At 27.9% G+C, this 21,263-nt stretch overlaps 1 long non-coding RNA gene across 7 annotated transcripts; it reads right to left on the bottom strand.

Annotated features, from left to right (window-relative positions):
* Window positions 1-584: 584 nt before the first annotated feature.
* Window positions 585-20,499, bottom strand: LOC129960187 (uncharacterized). Of its 7 annotated transcripts, none has more exons than XR_008783548.1 (6): window positions 20,304-20,499; window positions 14,443-14,567; window positions 13,985-14,135; window positions 12,913-13,038; window positions 10,725-10,890; window positions 585-773 (listed from the first exon to the last, which is right to left on the bottom strand). It is a non-coding gene; the product is annotated as an uncharacterized LOC129960187 (long non-coding RNA). The 7 variants fall into 7 exon arrangements; XR_008783549.1 differs by having other exon boundaries at window positions 12,923-13,038; XR_008783546.1 differs by having other exon boundaries at window positions 10,725-13,038.
* Window positions 20,500-21,263: the final 764 nt, after the last annotated feature.

Below are 21,263 nucleotides of genomic sequence, written 5' to 3'. Positions count from 1 at the left end.
TTAGAAGATTAAATATTTTAGTAGTATATTACACAAATATTTTTATAATACAAGACAAGAATAAGTATTTATTAATCCATTAGTCAAAAATATTTAAAAAAACAGTTGAGAATTATGTTTTTGAACAAAGAAAAGTACTCAATTGTATTAGATAATTTTCTGAAAATTTCTTCCTTTCAAAAATAAATACATTTTAAATACAACTAATTTGGTTCAAAGTTCTTAAAAATTATAATTTTTACTAGAAAAAGATAAACAAATTTCTCCAGAAAAAAAAAAAAAATATTGATTCGACATTAAACAGATTTGAATTCAAAAATATTTTTTTTTAATATACATAATTTGAATGAAAAATTCAAAAGAATGATCAAGTGAGTAGACAGCAGGCATTAACACCCTTAAAAATATATTTACACTGTAATAAAGAAAAAAAAAAAGACTTCGAAACCATTATCTTTTAAAGAAAGATTCAGTTTTATCTTTTGATTATTGAATAATATGAATTAGTTTATAAACTTGTGCATACAAAGTTATGTTTTTAAAAAATCTCAAGTATAAGATGCGCAGATTGAATAAAGCATATGTGGATATAAAATTAATTTATTCTTCCTATTAAATTTTTTCAAATATAAAAATTATTTTTTGCAGTCAGAGACTTTTGATTTTTTTCGTTACTCTACAACCATTCCAGTCGCAAGCTGATGCCAACACACAACCAAATTTCTCCGCAAGTTATTCTCTTTGGGTGTCTGGAAATTTTAAGGCAGCTGCAGCTGTAAAAAGAGACAAGAATAAGCATAAGTGCCAAAATACTGGAATATATTATATCAATTTTTTTTAAATTCATGCATATATATTGCATGATATTTTATTTCCATTTCTAATAATTCTGGTAAAAGAATGATTTTGTTTGTTGTAATTTTGTTTCGGTTATTCCTGAGACTATAACTTAGTCTCCTTTAAATTATGAATGCTAGTTTTCACTTTTTCGTCTGAGCTTTATCAGATATTTAAAGTAAGTTTTATGTACTGCAAACCTATCCAAACTGCATATATTATTTTAAAAACATTTTTTTGTTTGCATATACTATTTAAAATAGGACATTAATATTTGAAACAAAAACTATACAATTCTTTTTTTAATAAGTTACTAATAAAAAGAAAAAATGAAGCATCCTAGCATATTCAATACAATAAACCATTTCTTTATTGTCATGATTTTGATATAGATACCATAAAATTTCTTCATAACTAAATAAAGAATAGAACTATACTTTCCTGAAATAAGAATAATTATTGTAAATTTTGGCATTTTAAAATTTTATTAGTGATTCCAACAAATGACTGTACAACACTTATTAATGAATTATATACAAATTTAATTATCTATCATTTTGGAAAAATAAACGAATCATTATATCTTGTGGGAGCTTGTCGATTTCAGCAATTTTAGAACTTATGTTGAATTAAATAAAAAAGGTGAAAATTGGATCAGGAAATAAGAGAACATTTTAGAATGAAATTAATATGGGCTAAATTAAGCTAAAAATCAGAAAATTAACTTGAAATTAGATTTTAAAATATCATTACAATTTTACTCCCACCACAAGACATGGAAGTGCGTCAGGGCCCCATGACATACAGCTATAATTTACAGTGGTGTTCAAGTAAGAAATTTAAATTTAAATGCATATTAAAAGTGATATCTAAGTTTCCTTACCTTTACATTAATATAAAAATCATTTTGAGCAAGAATATTAAAAATATAAAGTGATATTTGTGAAAATATTATATAAATTTAAATATTCAATAACACCAACATAATATTAAACTGTGCAATATAAAAATGATTTTCTGCAGAATCTCAGCTGATTGTGTCTATTTGGCGAGGAATGTTTCTAGGGAATGCTTGAACACAGTGTCCTTTAATAGTAGAAAGTTCACCAAAATTATCAAATTAGATGGAAAATAATGGAAAAATAAATTCAACTTGTATAATAATAATAAAATATCAACATATTTCTGTTTTTATATGAAACACTTGAATATGAAAATAATTAATATGACATTCAAAATACTTTTGATATAAATATTAATACTCAAACAAATGGCATAAAAATATGTACTTTTGAAGGGGGGAGACATTTAACCTACCAGTTAGCCAATTAAAAGTGACTAGTTAAACCTTGTCCACTAATTTCTAGCAGTCGGTGAAACTTAATGACCTAAAAATTAGAACACCAAGAAGTGGGATATAATTCTTATTCTCTTTCTACTCCCGTCCAGGGATATTCGGTTCCAAAGATGAGAACAAAATATTCAGGATAAAAAGAGACAGAAATTAATTGGGAGGTTGACTTGATACACGCATCTGAATAAGACTTCTATATGTGAATATATGTTGTGATGTCGCCTATCACAACATCATCATTATTATGAAGGGGGAAAAAACTCTTACTAGCAGTGACAATGGGCCAACCTAAGTTGGGGTTTATGTGGAAGAAACATGGGAAAATTATTATTCATGACCTAACTTTAATTTTTCTAGTGAGTAGTAATAGTGGGTAATAGGTTCTTAATTCTGATACATGGACAATATCAGTAGCTTTGTTTGTTAATGCATTTGGTTTAGTTATTTCATAATTTACATCTAAAATTTTAGTTACTATTTCATATGGACCTGAAAATACTGGAGATAATTTTCTAAGATTCGGATAATTAAATTCTTCATACATTACAATGTCACCAGATTTAAGTGGAGAATCTATGAATCTAGCATCATATCTTATTTTATTTTTATCATGATATTTTATGGTATTATCATTGGCTAATTTTTTAGGTTCTACTGGAGGACAGAATTGATTTTGAGTTAAGAGGGAAGATAAGGTAAAGTGCCAAATAAAAAATATGCAGGAGGACATTTTTTTAACAGAATGGAGTGTTAAATTATATTCATTGATTACTTGTTCTAAAAGTCTAGACCAAGGAATTTTAACTGGAGAAGTGAAGTTACACTTAATTTAGTTATTATTGATTGGTTAACTCTTTTACATTTCCCATTAATTTGTGGATGATGTGAAGAGGCTATCAGATGCTTGACGCTGTAATTTCTGAGGAAATGTTTACATTTAGATTAGGTAAAAGCACCATTTCTATCAGCTAATAATTTGGAAGGTACCTAAATTTGGAAAATCTGCTTTAATATATTAATACTGGGGGCTCCGCCCCCTGCTCGCCAACCCCCAGGAACTGCTAACGCAGTTCCTTTCAAATCGCTTCGCCAAACGACAATTAACAAATTCAACCTGATTTTACGTTCATGTAAGCATTTTATGAAAATACAGTTGTCAACAGCCAGAACACACCGCGCATGCTTGAACATGTCGCTTGAAAACATGTAAAGCCTAACCTCGTTAGCGCGTGGAAAAGAAAAAATTAAAGCCCTACTCGTTTAGCGGTGTCAAGTGTTGCCAAACGGCGATTAATAAATTCGGCCTGCTTTTGCATTCACCTAAGTGTTTTACATATATAGATGGTTCAGAATTTTCATTTTTGTAAGGAAAAGCCCAAACATATCCAGTAGCATGATCAATTACTATATGACAAATTTTTCAGTTCAACTGTAATTAAATCCACCAACAGTATCGACAGAAAGACGATCTGTGGGAAACACAACCTGTAAAAAGCCAAATCTTTTTTACCCTTTTTTTTTATTTAGTTGACAAACATCACAATGTTTGACAAAAGATGCAATATCTTGAGTAATATGGGGCCAATAATATTGAGGAGTAATTAGATTTATCATTTTTTGAGTGCCTGGATGTCCAAATTCTTCATAAGCACTTTGCAAAACCTTTCTCCTAAGAGAAAAAGGTACAACTATTCTAAACATTTTTTTCTTTTTAACAACAAGTAGATAATAAATATTTTTATATTTAGTATTGTCTAAATTTTGATAGTGTTTTATCTCATCCAATTCCAATAAATGCACAGAATGCTGGAGATATTGAGTAGTAGGATGCCATGATAACATATCAGTTTCAACATTAGATGTTCCCTTTAAATATTTAACTTCATAATCAAACATGTTTAAATTTAAAGACCAATGACATAATCTACCCCATAAATTTTTAAGCCAAACAAGAGCAACACAATCAGTATGAATTTTTCCCATGTAAATAGTAATAAAATTTATCAAGAGTATCTACTATTGTTAAACATGCCAACTCAGTTATACAATAATTTTCTTCATAGGGGCATAAAGTTCTTGAATGATAAAATACTGGATGTAATTATCCAGAACAGTCAGGCTGTTTTTTAGAACAGCTCCAATGGTTACACGAGATGCATCACAAAAAACATGAAGAGGCAAATTAGGGTTGTATAGTTATAAGCACTGGTTTAGCAATCAATTTATTTTTTAATATTTCAAAAGGTTTTTAACAGTATTTTCTCCATTGCCATGGTGTAACTCTTTTAAGAAGATTATTTAAGGGTTCTCTAATTTTAGCAAAAGAATCAATGAACTTATTATAAATCTTTACAGAACCAAGGAAACTTTGAAGTAGTTTAACATTTTTTGAAGGTTATAATTTTTTTATACTTTTAATATTATGGTTATCAGGAGAAATTGCACCTTTCTTTGACTTCATACCTTACAAAATTAATTCCATCTTCAGCAAATACACATTTAGAAAATCTGTTTTAAATTATCATAGTGTTAATCTAATGAGTTAGAGAAAACTACTGTTATCAAAATAGTAACATGCAAAATTTAAAAATTTATGTTTATTTAAAATTCCACAAATAGTTCTATTGAATATTGCAGGTGCATTTTTAAAGCCAAAAGGTAGACAGTACTTGAGATTCATATAAACCTTCAGTAGTTACAAAAGCCAATTATGTTTATCTTGTTCATGCAAAGGTATGTGCCAATATCCAGATGCAAGATCCAAAGTTGAAAAAACTCTAGCAGTACTTAATTTATGTAATAAAGTATCTATTCTAGGTAGAGGCTCTGCCTCAGATTTACAAAGAGAATTAATTTTATGATAATCAATAAAAAATCGACCTTTTCTATTTTCCTCTTTTTTATATGCTAATGTTAAAGGGAAGGAATAATTACTAGTAGATTCTTGTATTAAACCTGCAACTAACACATTTTTATTTGCTTATTTACTTCAATTTCATCAGTAGCAGAGGTCTTATAAGCCCGCTGTGAAATTGGTAAAACAGATGTTAAATTTATTCTAGGGTGTTCTATCTTCTTCTACCACCATCACATTTATTTTTCACAAACATATGAGAATATTCTGACACAAGTGATAACATAGGTACAGATAGTTTGTTTACAATTAGAGGTAGAAAAATTTCCTCTGAGGTATTCACTGCCTTCATCTTAATCAGGGTGCGTAGTGAAAAACTGCTGCAAAAATAAAGTACTTTTAAGCACTTTTTAAGCACCTCAGCCCCAAAAATTAAGCACCTTTGTATAAGAATGCGCGCATAAACGGCATATTTTCTAGCGTAGTATTTTTTTCCCCTATTTTATAATAATGCATAGTTTTTATTGACAAAAAATTCTTAAAAATTAATTTTATATATATATTTTTTTTAATTTTAATATTTATTTCTATATTTGCACAACATCTTCTATTGTAAAATTATGCCTTTTTGAATTTGAGAAAAGCATAGAAATGATCATAACAATTAGGGGGGAAAAACCCTATTAATACCAAAAAAATTAAGTCAACTTTTAAAAGATTAAAAATAAATATCTTTTTCAACTTTTCTTAAAATTAAAATAAAATATCAGATAGATACAACATTTCTGAAAATGTCGATAGTGGTGTAGGAGCTCAGCATGACCAAATATTTTGCATTTGTTTTCAGCATGACCCAAGATTTTTATATAAGCAACAACAATTAAGATCCAACATTGCTGGGATGAAAAGAGCAAATATCACCTTGCACTGATTTATTATATTAAGTAATTTCAATTATATTAAGTAATTTCAATTAAGTAATCTTATAAAGCTAAAAATTACAGCATTCATATGACTATCATCATACAACTGGCAAGACTGCCATGAAATTGATGATAGAACAAAGTCATGTTCTAACTAAGTTTTTAAAATAATTTTTAACAGAAAATAGCAGCTTTTACAAATGATCAGACTAAAATGAAATTGTCTTATCGCCTCTTATTTTTAAAAGTGTAGTAAAAGTCTTTTTTGAACGTTTAACGTTCCTAAAATTTAATGAAAACCTGCTTTTTAATCTATAAATAAAAATTCTTACTTAAAAAAAAATTGCAGAAGAAACGGTATATATAATTTCCAAAGAAATGAAAATGCTTTGACAAGTCCTAATTTTTATAAATAAAGGAAACAAGTAAAAAATATATATATATATCAGCTCTGTAGTTAGAAGTTAAACGGAAATAAGCCAGCGAGAGCGTATCCCCAAAATTTTCTCGTATATTGCAGAGAAATACCTTGTGTGCCATTGGCGTACATTTCGGAATATTATCACTAAGCGTGAATTAAATATTTTTACTGTTTCTATCTATAGTGTGAATGTTGGCAAGTGTTTTGGGATTAATCTCTGGCATGCGGTTGAAAGTATCCGAAAAGCAAATTTGGGTTTTAGATGCATTCTTCCCACTTGATTAAAACAAAAATTTGACTCAAAACTACACTTATCGTCACAAAATTACATACCAAATTTGCTATATTTTTGAGTTGTCGCGTTTACATATTTATGAAAGTACAGGCGGACATGTGATGAACCCCTTTTTGGATTTAGCTCAAAACTTGGCAGATGTTTATACAATAGATACTAAATCTGTGTACTAAATTTTAAGTATTCAGCTCTCTTCGTTTTGAAGTTATCATGCTAACTTATATTCAAACAGTCAGATAGACAAACAGATTTCCTCTAAACGGATGTTGCTGAAAATTTGACCGAAATCTACAAGTTTGGTGTGAGGACCGCATATCAAATTTCATCCATCTAGCTCAAAGTGTTTCTTTGTTATCCTTGACAGAGACAGATACTTTCTGCAAATGTGTTTTCGAATTCAAAGAGGTATGAAACGTGGAGATACATCAAAATCTCAAGTTCGAATTTTTTGACGATTGCAATATTTTCGCTAAATTTCGTATACGAAAAAGTAAAAATCCAATTGAAGCTTTCTTTTTCTTTTTTTTTTCTTTTCAGAAAGTCTTTCTTGAAGCCAGCCCGAGACAATATATCGCATTGTCCAAAACTAATTTCTCAGAATAAAAAAATATAATTAAAATTTACATCCAACCAAAAATAAAATTATTATTCAAAAGCTATTCCTTTTTAACCTTTAAAACGGTGTTAAAATAATTTTATGCCATAATATGCTTTGATGTAATGAAAACACGTTAAAATTCTATTTTTTAAAATTAAACTTCGAATTAAAAGTTTGAGAAAGTTCTTAGTGTGTCCTAATGCCCAAAAAATAACTTCCCAAACTTGATGTTCCTAACTTCAATGGCTTAATGCTGGGCGTTGCTCAGGACAAGACTTTATATATAAAGAGAGATTTTATTGGGAAAAAATTTCTATAAGAGATATAAAAAGAAAAAAAAAATTATTATAAATTGATAAGACCTAAATCCTGAAAAAAAATTCCATAAAACTTTTTGTAAAAATTTCTTTACAAATATTTCAGTACCAGATACAGCAATTTTTTTTTAAGTCAAAAAAAGCTTGGCAAGAATAGTCCAACAAATAAAAATGTTCAAATGGATAGGGACATTAAAAAAATACCACGAAAGATACCACGGTCATTGAAAATTAAAGGTGCCAAAGTTAAAATTTCATTATACTAGATTTTAAGTGATTGATTAACGTAATTACATACCGCAATTAATAACAATTCAATATAATATAGTTGAATACCTGTAGTAGGTCGTTCAAGCAAAGTTATGGCATAGTACACATTTCGGACCGCAACTTCCAGATAACTATTCCAGTATTTTAATAAATGGCAATGCACATTGTTGAAAAATAAGGGAGGGGATAAAAAAAAAAAAAAAAAAAAAAAAAACGAAAAAAGGAGGTGGAGCAAAAAAGAAAGGGAAGGGAAAAAAAGAGTCATCAAGCATTACCTTAATATGTGCTGGAACCCTTGGAATAATTCTTAGAATTTTCCCATTTGTTGGGTTTTTTTTTTTGTTTTTTTTTGATACATTTGGTAAAACAAGCCTTGATGACCATGATTTCGAATTGTGATTTTCAACTTATGGGGAAATAAAACAAAACGCTTGCTTCCCGTCACGAGAAAAGTACTTTTTAAGGACCTTTTCTGAAAATTAAGCACCTTTAAGATGCTTAAAAATGGTTTTCAAATTTAAGCACTTTTTAAGTACTTTTCATGACGCTACACACCTTGTTATTATTTTCAATAATAAGTAGAAATATAATTATTATTGGTATGCAAATTTGTAATAATTTTTCCTATTTTGAAATATTTTTATCATAATATATTTCAAATATTTTAATTTATATAAACTGCAATCTGGAAAGTCCTAAGATTACATATGGTAAAGGATTGTCCATGTTATAAAATTTGATTTTCTTATTTATTTAACCGATTTTCAAATAAATGTCACAAATTTGGGTAAATTGGAACACTCCATGAGCTTGTTTGACTTTAATTAGACTTACATTTTCTCTAGTCAAGTTCTATTTTCCCAATATTTGCAGATATAATAGAAAGTGTGGGTCCTGTGTCATTAACAATATTTACATTGGTATAAGGGTTAGTACATTGCCCAAGTCAGCTAGATTTGGTAAAGTTGAGATGTTTTGAAATCCATAATTAAAATTATGCCTAGGTATAAAAGATGCAGGATGCCTTGTTCTGATTCTGGTTTCATTACACCTAACCAGTTTTGGTTCTAAAGGTTCATCCATTTTTAAAAATTTATTTGTCAATTAAAATAGTTAGTAAGCCATTCTGTAGGGGTAGAAAGGGTTTGTATGCTTACCAGTTGTTTTAATTAAGTTGGCAGTCCACCTGTAAGACCTTCCAAAATCAGTTGTGGATTAAGGTCTAATTGCCTACCACAATTTAATTTTTTATGAAAATAATCAATTAACTTATTTTTTTAGTCAAATTTAAGTTGTGAAAAGTCAGAAAAATTAACAATATTGGGCTGTATAAATTGTTCAGTTAATACACAACAAAGATCATCAAAATTATCAATATTTAAGCAACAATTTATATAATAAGTTAAAGCTAACCCTTTAAGAAATTTGGCAATATTTTTAATTTTCCACAAATCAGTTTTGTTATTATCAATACAAATTTCATTGAAATATTCCAAAAATAATTCCACTTTCTTCTTTATCAATTTTATTATCTGAACTTAGACCCTGAGGGTTAGATACATTTGTTTTACCTGGATCAGTCATTTTTCCAGATCTTAAAAACACTAAGGTATATTTCTAATAAAACATATAAATTTATGCATAAAATTTTAAAAACAGATTTGATAAGACTCAAAATCTCAATATTTTAAATAATATTATAAAATAATATTAAAATTATAAATAATATTATAATTTGCAATAGTTTCAAAATTTAAATATGGAATTCAAAATAAAATAAATATATACAATTTAAATCTTGATTTTCACCCATTGAGTCAGAAACTTCTGATGGATAATTTTGTTTTTTGTTTTTTTAAACACTAATCCCTTCTTGATGAATCAATATTGAGCACTGGACTGATAAGCCACACTTTCAAATTTGAACAAAAGTGATTATTATATTGTGATGATAATTTAACACAAAAATAAAGTGAAAATCTGGATGTTTTATTTGGTACAGGTAAGGCTCTTAAAACTTCTTGAAGATGACAAACAGCACAAACAAAGAGGTATTGCACAGCAGAGCAGGAATGTCAGATGAGGTCACAGGTTACAGAAGAAAGTGCATACCATCAGCGAGTAGTCAGGAACGGAAGGCATAACATTCGGTATTGAATCGGCTTTAGTGTCGTGAAAAGGCACAGTCAGTCAGCCGGGACGAAAAGGAGTGTCAAGCGAGCGAGCTGAGGAGTGTCAAAACGCAATGTTGCATTGCCTCCTCACCAGAGGATTTAATTTCAATTCTTTTAATTCATTTGACAATTTTGGCATAGATAATAATCCTGTCAACTCACAAAATGTAGATATAATTTTTTAAGCAGAGGCCGAAGATAAAAAAAAAGGGACTGTTGAATTTTAAGCTTCACTTTTATTCCATCCTAGGGGGGCATAATTTATGCACAAGCAGCAGCAACGAGACACATCACAGAGAACAAAAGAGCATAAAGAGGAAAACCGAATGAAATACTTATTCCAGTGATTACATACTGTGAGATTTTGATGGGAATTTCTTTAAATACGTCAATTTAGGTAAGGGAATTATAGGGATCTTTTTAAAAAATTCGCTTAGGTAGAAAATTTTTTTATCTCTTCAATTGGAGTGTAGGAACTTGTCGACTTCAGCAATTTTAAAACTTGTGTTGAATTAATTAAAAAAAAAAAAAAAAAAAGTGGAATTGGATCAGGAAATAAGAGAACATTTTAGAATAAAGTTAATATGAGCTAAATTAAGCTAAAAATTAAAATTATTTAAGTTTAAATTAGATTTTAAAATAATATCACATATATATATTGCATTACTTAAAAAAACTTACCAAGAATTGCACTGTATATTTCTTCAACAACTTCAAAATATTTTTTCCTTTCCTTTCTAAGCAACTATATCGCACTGCCTATACTTTGACTCATCACATTCTTACATATGTTAAGTAAGAAAGCAGTAATAGTTTCCGCTATAGAAGTAGCATAAAGGTAATGAGCCTAAAAGGAAACAATATATAGCTATTTTTTTTATTTTTAAAATTAATTTAAGGTTTTGCTATTTTATAGGAAAAAATTGTAAATATGAGGTACATTAAAATAAATTCAATAATGGTTCAGTCTGGAACTGAAAGGATGCAATTCTACTTAATATAAATGATGGATGTTTGATCAAAAGAGTTTTTCCAAGTATACAGTTTTAAATGAAACAAACATTAAAACATCTTCTTAAAGATGACATATGTAACTTTCTCTTACCAAAGTTGCAGTCAAATTTTTATCTTCTCCAAGACAATTTACATTTGTTCTACAAATGTAAATCAGAGTTCACATATAAAAAAATTTTGTTCTTATCCAAGAATTGGAAAAATTAATGACACCAAAGAATTTATCTGTAATTAACAAACTATATACAAACAAAAACTATAATACTTGAAATATAAAAGAATACTTGAATAAATTTGTAATGATTATATTGCAAATTTAACCAAGTATTTTCTGGTTCATTTTGCTCCTCTAGAAAAGACCACTGTTGATTCTGTGGTCAAATTATTTGGACTAAACACGTGTAGAAGTTTGTCTTTTCACGGGAAACATATTATAAAAGAATTTTAAATATTTATTGTTCATCTGAGCCAAGTCTTCCATCCATGAACAAACATTTAATGTAACTACTTTACCAATGATTCCAAATAGAACATATTCTGGAAATAAATAACTGTTTACAATGTATAAATACAAAGAATCACATGTGCAGAATAATTAATATGAGTATTTCGTTTACTGAAAATATAGAAAACAGGATATATATAAAAATATTGAATCCACCATGCTGTAGTTCATATATTTTTTTGCTTAAAATCTTCAATTTTTGGTTTAAAAAAATTAATACGCAGCCAAATGCAAAAAACACATCAAATTTTTGTTTTGTTCTGGCCGATGCTTGTTATAATATACAATAGTCAGATCGAATTCTGTTTTGAACCTGGAACAAATACATAAGAGCAATTTTCTTGCTTTAAGCTGCCGTGTTGGACGTTAAAACAAGAAATTTAAAATCCCGTCTTTTCATAGTTTGTCTAAGAATGGTTGAAGTATATCCTCCTCTGAAAAGGACAAAGACAAAAATTGTAAGATGTTAAGGTTTTCGCCTATCAATGCAATGTATATATATATAAATTAAGTCCTCAGAAAAAAAAATACAGGAGCTACAGAATTTGAAAATTAATATACTTTCCAAAAAAAATTATTTATTTGCATTAAACATCACTTATAAATTCTGCACAAAAAATGTAAATATGTAGAATATTTTAATGCATTTATATCTCTGAATGTGTTTTCCTCCCTTTTTTTCATATTTATATAATATTATTAATGAAAAGACAACTTGTAACCTAGGGTTTCTTTGGTAAAATTGTTGAAATAAATGAAGATAGGTTACATCAATTAAATTATAGAAAAATCTTAATGCTTTTAGATTGAAAAATTAAAGATTTCCAAGGTGTGTTAGTTTTGCAAAAACGAATTCAATTCATAGTTTAGTTTAAAACTATATATTGGTATTGTTTGCCAACATATAGTTCTAAAACATTCTGCTCTCCTTTGTGCGTGCGTTAGGATGGGTTTAATTCAGCAAAATAGGGGCCAGGCGAAAGACGAAAAGAGATGTTTATATTTAACAATAAAATTAAGTTCTAGAAATGTGCACATCCTTCAGCGTCTCCCCCTTTAATACAACAGAACCATCGAAAAGTGTTAGTCTCAAAATACTGAAAAGAACAGTAATCTGAGAAAAAAGTTGGGAAGGGAAGAGGTCAGTTAGTAAGATAACCAGATTGATAAGAATCTATTTTCCCCACTGTTGTAATTAGACCACCTTGGCTGGGAAAAATGCTGGTTTGTTTTTTGAATTCTTTTATTCTTATATCTATAAAGAAGAATATTATTATTCTTTATATCTCAATATTTATAAAATTCATTTATTCTTTCTATTAATTTTTTTCAAATATAAAAATTTGTTACAATCAGAGACTTTTGACTTTTTTGTCATTCTATGGTCGTCCCAGTCACAAGCTGATGCCAACATGCGACCAAATTTCTCGGCAAGCTCTCCCCTTTGGGTACCTGGATATTTTAAGGCTGCTGCAGCTGTAAAAAGAGACAAGAATAAACATAAGCGCCAAAATACTGAAATAAATTCTATCAATTCTTTTTTTTTAAATTCTTGCATATATCTTGCTAGCAATTTTATTTTCATTTCTAATAATTCTGGTAAAAGAATGATTTTATTTGCCATAATTTGTTTTGGTTATTCATGAGATTATAACTTAGTTTTCTTTAAATTATGAATGCTCTTTTTCGACTGAGCTTTATCAGATATTTAAAGTGAGTTTTGTGTATTACAAAACTCACTTTAAACTACATATGATTCTACTCCAAACTACATATATAATTTTTAAAGCATTTTTTCCTGCGCATATACTATTTAAAATAGGATATTAGTGTTTGAAACAGAAACAATTCAATCCTTTTTTAATAAGTTACTAATAAAAAGAATAAATAAAGCATCCTAGCATCTTCAATGTAATAAACCATTTCTGTATTGTCATGATTTTGATACTGGTACCATAAATTTTTTTCATCATAACTAAATAAAGAATAGAATTTCAGTTTCTTGTTAGCATTTTAAAATTGTATTAGTGATTCCAACGAATGACTGTGCAACACTTATTAATGAGTTATATAAAAATTTAATTATCTGTCACTTTGCAAAGATAAACTAATCATCATGTAAGGTAAGTTTCTTAGATTCATATATTAAAATAAAGATAATACAGATGAAAACTGTTAGAAAACACATTTTTTAATATATTGCGATTCATATTGTACTTAAAATCAAATTAAGATATATATATATAACATTACTTTAACGAGCCTGAGAGGAAATAAAAGAATATATTTTAAGTATGTAATTTTACTTATTATAATTAATGGATATTTGATCAAGTGAGTTTTTCCAAGTATAGCATTTTAAATGAAACAAACATTAAAACATTTTCTTTTCTTAAAGATGACATATGTAACTTTCTCTTACCAAAGTTGCAGTCAAATTTTTATCTTCTCTAAGACGCATGTTTAGTTCTATCAGCTCACTATCATTTTCAAATGGTAAAGAAATATCACAGATTTAATAATTTTTTTTAAATCTCTTTTTATGCTCTCAAGACACTTGAAAACTCTGTTAACTAATTTAAACAAAGAAATATTCAACAAATTATATAACAAATGCAACAAGAAGAACAAAAAATGTGCTTTATACAAAAGTGCAAATATGAACACTTGTATAAAAATGTAAAATTCAAGTCAGGTCTATAAAATTTTAAATATCCAGAATATGCATTATGCAAATAAACCATGACAGATAAAATCTAATACAGATAGCTCTTTCAAAGAGAAACATTAGAGAAAGCATATGCATGGAGAATTTATAATTAACTAATAGAGGGAAAAAATATATATATAACTTTGAAATTAGCACAATGACTATCTTACGTATGTAATATTCATAAGTTTCCAAAATTTAATATTTTGAACAAAACTAATCTAACACAGAGTAAATGTTGTATATCTGTCTCAAGGTGGAGTTGGTCTGCATACAGTAGCAGTAATCAAGGATTCTAAAAAGCAAACAAAGAATTCTTTTAGGCCATTAAAAGTATTTTTACTTTTCACTTTAAAATATAATCATACAAAAAATATATAAGAATTATGGATTTTTATAACTATCCCATTTAAAAATTTATAATAAAAATATAAATAAGAAACAATTTAATAAATAAACTCTTTACTTAAAGAAGAACATTTTAGTTGATTTATGTTACAGACGACTATATAATAGTTTTTAAGGTTAAGTTGATGAAGTAACTGGTAGTAGTAGCTTTAAAAAAGCCATAGCTATAGCTGATATTTTTTCCAATTTAAATAAAGTTTCTAGAAAGAATATGAAACAAAGATCTAAAAAACATGTATCTATGCTCTGATAATGTTCTTTACTTAGGAATGTTACTTTTAAGTCTTAGTAGTATTCAAATTTTATACTGTGATAGATGGCAATATTTCTAATATGACTGCACAACTACAACTAAAAATCTTATCTGAAATAAAAGTCAAAGGTTATATTTGGTAAACAAAGCATTTCTTCAAATATGGATAATACTTAATTACACTTATTTTTAATTTTCTAGTTAATATTTGATATTTAATAAATACTTTTTGTTTTGCAATATACAATACTTTTAATGTGATTATATAAACAATTAAATAGCTTTTATCAGAAAGTAACAACCAAAGGTCCTTAAAACATTGAATGCATTGATGAAGCATAAATTTAAAGAGTAGATTATTCTGCACAAACCCACTTGCAGAAAATTTTTTTGTATCCAAAATAAAATCTTCAAGGAATTTTTCCAAAGAATCTGGTTTTGTTATCCCAAAGTAGCAAGCAATCACAAAGGGTGATAACATAAATTTTGAAATTATAAGACTTAAAATTGGTTTGAACTGTGTTCTAGAACTTTTATAAAGAGGCAGTCCATCAATATTAATTCTTAATTGAATTTGATGGTCAGGCAGATAACATTCAAATCTACATTTTGCAATGCCCTAGTACCTGAATTTTCCTGAATGAAACTTTAATTCAGTTTTTTTTTTTTTGTTTTTAATAAGGTTCTACCATCCAAAGATAATTCAAGGTGACAGTCATGGAGAATACTAAGTAAATTGCTCAATGATGTTAATTTTACTTTATGGTTTAGAAGCACAAATTCTTAATTTATGGGAGAAGGAATCCCCTTGAGATAGATATGTTACAGATGATAAAGAAGAATCTAAATTCATTTCATCCGATTCAAATTCAAAGCTAAAATTATTACTAACACTTATCTCTTCATCTAATCTGTATGGAAAGTTTAAAATATTCTTGCTGCATTCACCACTATTTTTCAAACTCGAAATATCATTTAAACTGTAAAGATAAAAAACAAATGATTTTTAGAAAAAAAAAATTAAATTTTTTCTTTGGAAATCAATGCAAAATGATTTATAGTGCTTGTATTACAAAAACATTAAAAATTAATTTTACTTTGAAACAAATGAACCATTTAAAAAGACCATATGGTTAAAGGACCAAAAGTGAGGAAGGACTTGCTCCAAAATGCCTCGTTCGACAAAAGCAGGACTCGGATGCTTTGGGACATATTGCTCTTAAGTAAGAGTGAAAAGAATTCATGATCTCTTGCGATTATGATCTCTATGGGGTATTTATCAATAAAAGAAAACTCTAAATTAAATCAAAAACTTTTTCTATTATATTTTATTATGATTACCATAAGCTGTGCTTTTTAAGTATTTTCATGTATAAAATATAAAGAATTTAAATTTCATCTGGAACTTGTTTTTTTAAAGTTTTCTTCCCTCTTTATTTGTTTATTTCTATTGATACTGATTATTTAGATTTTCCTTCTCAACGTCTTTTAATTCATCATATTTATGGTAGCTAAATTATGTACTAATCTGTTTTAGCAGAATAATTTTAAAACTATAAGATTATCAATTTTTGTCCATCACTGTTTTTTTCCCACCATTTTCAGATTTTATCATCACCATATGTTAGAGAAATAGGATGATTATTAAATATTAAAATCAATTCGATTTGAAATAAAATAAACTGTGATGTATTCAACTGAAATAAAAAACAAATTTGTATAATTCATAGAATAGCATTCTTACATATATTTTGACATTATTATGCAGCCTCTGCAAATAAACATACTTTTTTCTAAGTAAAATGCAATATTTAATGCATCATTATTGGTAATATTTTATAAAGTTTTGAATCAAAATTTGGAAATTTATCCTTTCAGATGTGAAACTATAGAAATTTTGTCTGCAATTTTTTAAATAATTTTTTTATAAATTTAAGAGCAATTAGAATTGTTTTCCTGAATTTGCAAGAGAAAAATAAATCATTTCATTTCCTTGACTAGGAAATGCAAAAAAATAAATTAAATATACATACTTAATGTTACCAGTTCAGGAACCTCAACAAGGTGCAAAAACATTCCTCAATACAACATATAATCTTCTCCAACTTGCTTTTTGCAAGACTACTACCTCATACTGACAAAGTGAGTGGAGACTCCAGAGTGGATTTAGATAGCAAAAATCTACTATAGACCAAATTCACACTTTAAGACAAATTTTGGAAAAAATCAAAGAATGTAACATCAAAACTTTTTACTTATTTATACTTTAAGGCTGCTCACATCAGTATAAAAAGAGATAAGCTATTTGAAGCAATGGAAGAGTTTATTAAACTTGTTAATTTAACTAAGGCTACACTTAATAATGCAAGGTGCAGGGTTAAAATCCAAATCCATTTATCAGAGCCCTTTACAACAGAGAGAGGTCTGCATCAAGGGGATTCCTTTGCTTCTCTGCTTTTTAACATTGCCTTGGAGAAATGTATCCGAGATAGTGGATTAGACCAAAAGGGCACTCTGTGGATTAGATCCATTCAACTGATGGCATATGCAAATGATATAAATATTATTGGAAGGTCAGAAAGGGTAGTGAGAGAGGCCTTCCAAGTTTTGGAAACTTCTGCCATAAATATGGGCCATCAACAAAGATAAAACCAAACTTATGGAATTCCCGCCCTCAACTATAAATCACAGTGTCATACTTTCGAAAAAGTTGATCAGTTCAAATACCTTGCCACAATGATTAATGATACTAATAATCCCAGAGTAGAAATTGACAACAGAATAAAAATGGCTAATAAATATTTCTTTGGATAAAAAAACAACTAAGATCCAAATGAATCAGTCGAAAAACTATAAAAAACTAAACTAAGAATTTATCTTATTGTGCCTGTTCTGTTCTATGCAAGTGAAACTTGGACGCTCAGCATTCTCGGAACATGTTTGAGAGAAAGATCCTTAGAAGTATCTTTGGTCCAGTACTAGAGAGAGGATTTTGGTGAATAACATTCAATTTTGAATTATACAAACTCTATTGGCAACCATAGATAACACTGGTTATCTGGAGCAATAGATTAAGATGGCTCGGCCATATCTGGAGAAGCCCTGAAAGCAGCGCAATCAAAATATCCACTTTTAAAATCCTATGGGATCCTGGGCCATAGAAAGAACTACAACTAGATGGTTGGATGACGTGGAAAGAGATCTGAGTGTTCTGAGTATAAAAAACTGGAAGGGAGTTGTGGGGGATAGAAAACGCTGGAAAGTATGTGTGGTTAAGGTAGCCAAGGTTTGCAAGGGGCTGTTGTGCTCATGAAGAACTTAATGTTATATATTTAATTTTTAAAAAAATGAAAAAATAACAAATTAAATATGCATGTTTATTCTTACACGTTTAATTTTTTTTTAAATGTAGAAAACACTTTGCTTTAAAATGGTAAGTCACTATTTACATTTAAAAATTTGTCCTAGAGTATACAACTCTTTTGTAAAGAAAAAAAAAAAAAAAAAAGCGAATAAAATTAAAAATCACTTAAATATGAATTGCTTGTAAAAATTGAAAACAAAATTGATATTCTTAAATAAGAAAATATTGATCGATAAAAGAGTTTTCTCTTCACCATGTTGGAAATGACATTATTGAGATCATGCAAAAAAATATCTATTTATATTTTAAGCATACATTTATAATTATTTATATTTCAATAAATCTTTATGCACAATATAAAGTTTTTTGTTTTTTTTTAATTAAGAAGAGAATTTATCTGTTGTAGTGAACTTAAATTTTTTTCATTTTAACCATCAAAAAGTTTCATAGATGATAAATAAGCAAAACATTTAAGAAATTTTTTTTAAAGGAGTTTGAACTATCAACTATCAGTTTTAATAATTCTTTACATTCAATTCGTCTATCCCAATTTAATATTTTATACATATATATATATGCTTTTAATTATATAACAGCACAGGTACAAAAAAAAACATATTGGAAAATCTTTGAAATACGGGTTAAGAAAAAGAAAATTAAGCAACTAACAAATTAATCAAACTCTTCCTTAAAATCACAACCACAGGATGTCCTGTTAGGGTAGAAAACTGAACGGATGTTTCAATTAAAGAGCAACAGGTGTCCACCCCCTTCTGTTATCACTCTGAAAGAAGGGAAGATTCCATTCTATTGTCAAAGACAAAAAACTCCTCCAGGACTAAAATTTTAACATTAGCCGGGCTCATAGATTTAAAGGGTTTTTGAAGAAAAATTTACAAGCAAGAGTAAAATTGTAAGGCAAATGGACATTTTCTTTCTTTCTTTCTTTTTTTTTTTTTTTAGGGGGAGGTCGATTTCTTGCTGACTAAGACAACCTTAATTTCTTGTGGAGATATGAAATGGAGTCTGGAAATTCTTTTTAACACCTGGCATGATTTTGACAAAAGACGATACCACAGAACTTGAAGCTTACCAGTGAAAGTCAACACAAATTACTCAATCTTAAAAGGAAATCAACAAAAAACATTTCAAGTGTTAAAAAATTTCAAATTAAATTAATTAAAATAGAATCTTTATTTTTATCCGAATTTCTTTTCGGGTTTTTTTAAATTGAAGAAAAAGTTTCATTCTCAAGTCCTAAAAATCAGTTCTGAAAAAGAAATAACCTTTTCAATAATTCAATTTATATTTTTCAAATTCATATTTCTCGCAAAAGAGAACAATGCAAATATTTCTAGTAAATTTGAATTTTTTTTTTCCACGCTTATTTTTATCTTTAGAAGTACTATTTAATCTGTGGTCGAAAATTTACACCGCAAAAATAGTTCTTAAAGTATTTTATTGTTCTTAGTAAGCATTTTATGCCAAATTAATTTACATTTTCGAATGAATTTAATGTTCTTTTAGCGTAATTTATATGATCCGGTATTAATTATTAAAAACACTTAAACACTACTAACTGTATTTTTTAAGATTAAACAAGAAATTCAGAGTCATGTATAAAAGTGCACATTTCAATTAAATACGCTACATAATCGATAATTTAAATATTAGTAAAAGTATAAAAACAATGAACAAATATTATTCCATTCTCGGAAAAGAAACTCGATTTCAGTATTATATTAAATCAAATTATAATGTAAATAATAACATTCATTCACTTATTATTAAACATAATTAGTAATAGTTCCATATCAAATTAATTTGTTGGGAGAGGAGAAAATTAAAAAGTCAGGTACCAGAGACAGAGACAAAACTCTTCATTGCTGTTGTTTTTAAAATATTCTGAGCTCCAGTAATTAAACAATTCAATTCTTCTTGCTCTAGAACTAATTTAATATGTTTTGAAACTCGTCGTTTGAAAGTTTCGTAAGAATTTATCTTACCTGACATCACGGAGGGAAAAATATCAAAAAAATCAATGGGAAAACAGTCAGAAACAAAGCCACTACGTTGTAAGCTAAAGTGAATTGTGAAGTGAAATTGTCAATTTCCCGCCCAATGAAAAGCCTAACGCAAGCGCAGAGTTCGTGACTAACAAGTGTTTAGACAAGAAATGATTCAGTTTTAGAAATGGATAGCGAGAGAACGATCATACGATGTTAATGGAGCTAGTATGAGTTTTCCTGCGCATGCTCACATTTAACTGGAGAAAACGCGCAATATTGATCCTGTTGCGTACTGTTCGCCAACGGATTCTGAGAAGTTCAGCTTTGACTTTGGATTTCCCCTATTAGATACTTTTTAATTCACTTTTTTTTTCCACTTGTATGTGACTGTGGTGTCGTTTCTGACCGCATTTTATTTTAACTTAAAATTTCGTATTGATATGACTAGTTCAAATGGCAAAAATGCTTTCAGCGGTACGAAAATTCTAGTAATTATTTCATGTTATATATTTAAAAATAATAATATTCTCAAGTAGATAAATCATTAATAATGTTTTTTAATACCAAAATATATAAAATATCATGTATTTTAAAGATAATATTCATAATATTTTAAAGAGGCTCCATATTTAAAGCAATTCCTTAAATGAAAATAAATGTTTTAAATAGAAAAAACTCTGGATTAACCATTGTTGTTAATCTTAAAATATTGTCAAAAAATTCAATAACATAAAAAAACAATTTTAATATGAAAAAGATCATTATTATTTTGTAAAAATGTAATTACCAAATTTTAAGAACAGAAATTTTTCATTTATTCTTCATAATTTAATGTTTATGCCCCTTATATTAAATTAAAATTGCTCTGAAATATTTTACTGTGCATTGGTACCTTTTTCTTTCTGTATTATTAATTATCTGTAACGTTTACGTCTCATAAAACCGCGAGTTTCCATT

This window comes from Argiope bruennichi, chromosome X2 (assembly GCF_947563725.1).
Source record: "Argiope bruennichi chromosome X2, qqArgBrue1.1, whole genome shotgun sequence".
NCBI lineage: Eukaryota > Metazoa > Arthropoda > Arachnida > Araneae > Araneidae > Argiope > Argiope bruennichi.
The sequence above is the reverse complement of the archived record's forward strand: the minus strand, read 5'-3'. Positions and strand labels throughout refer to the sequence as shown.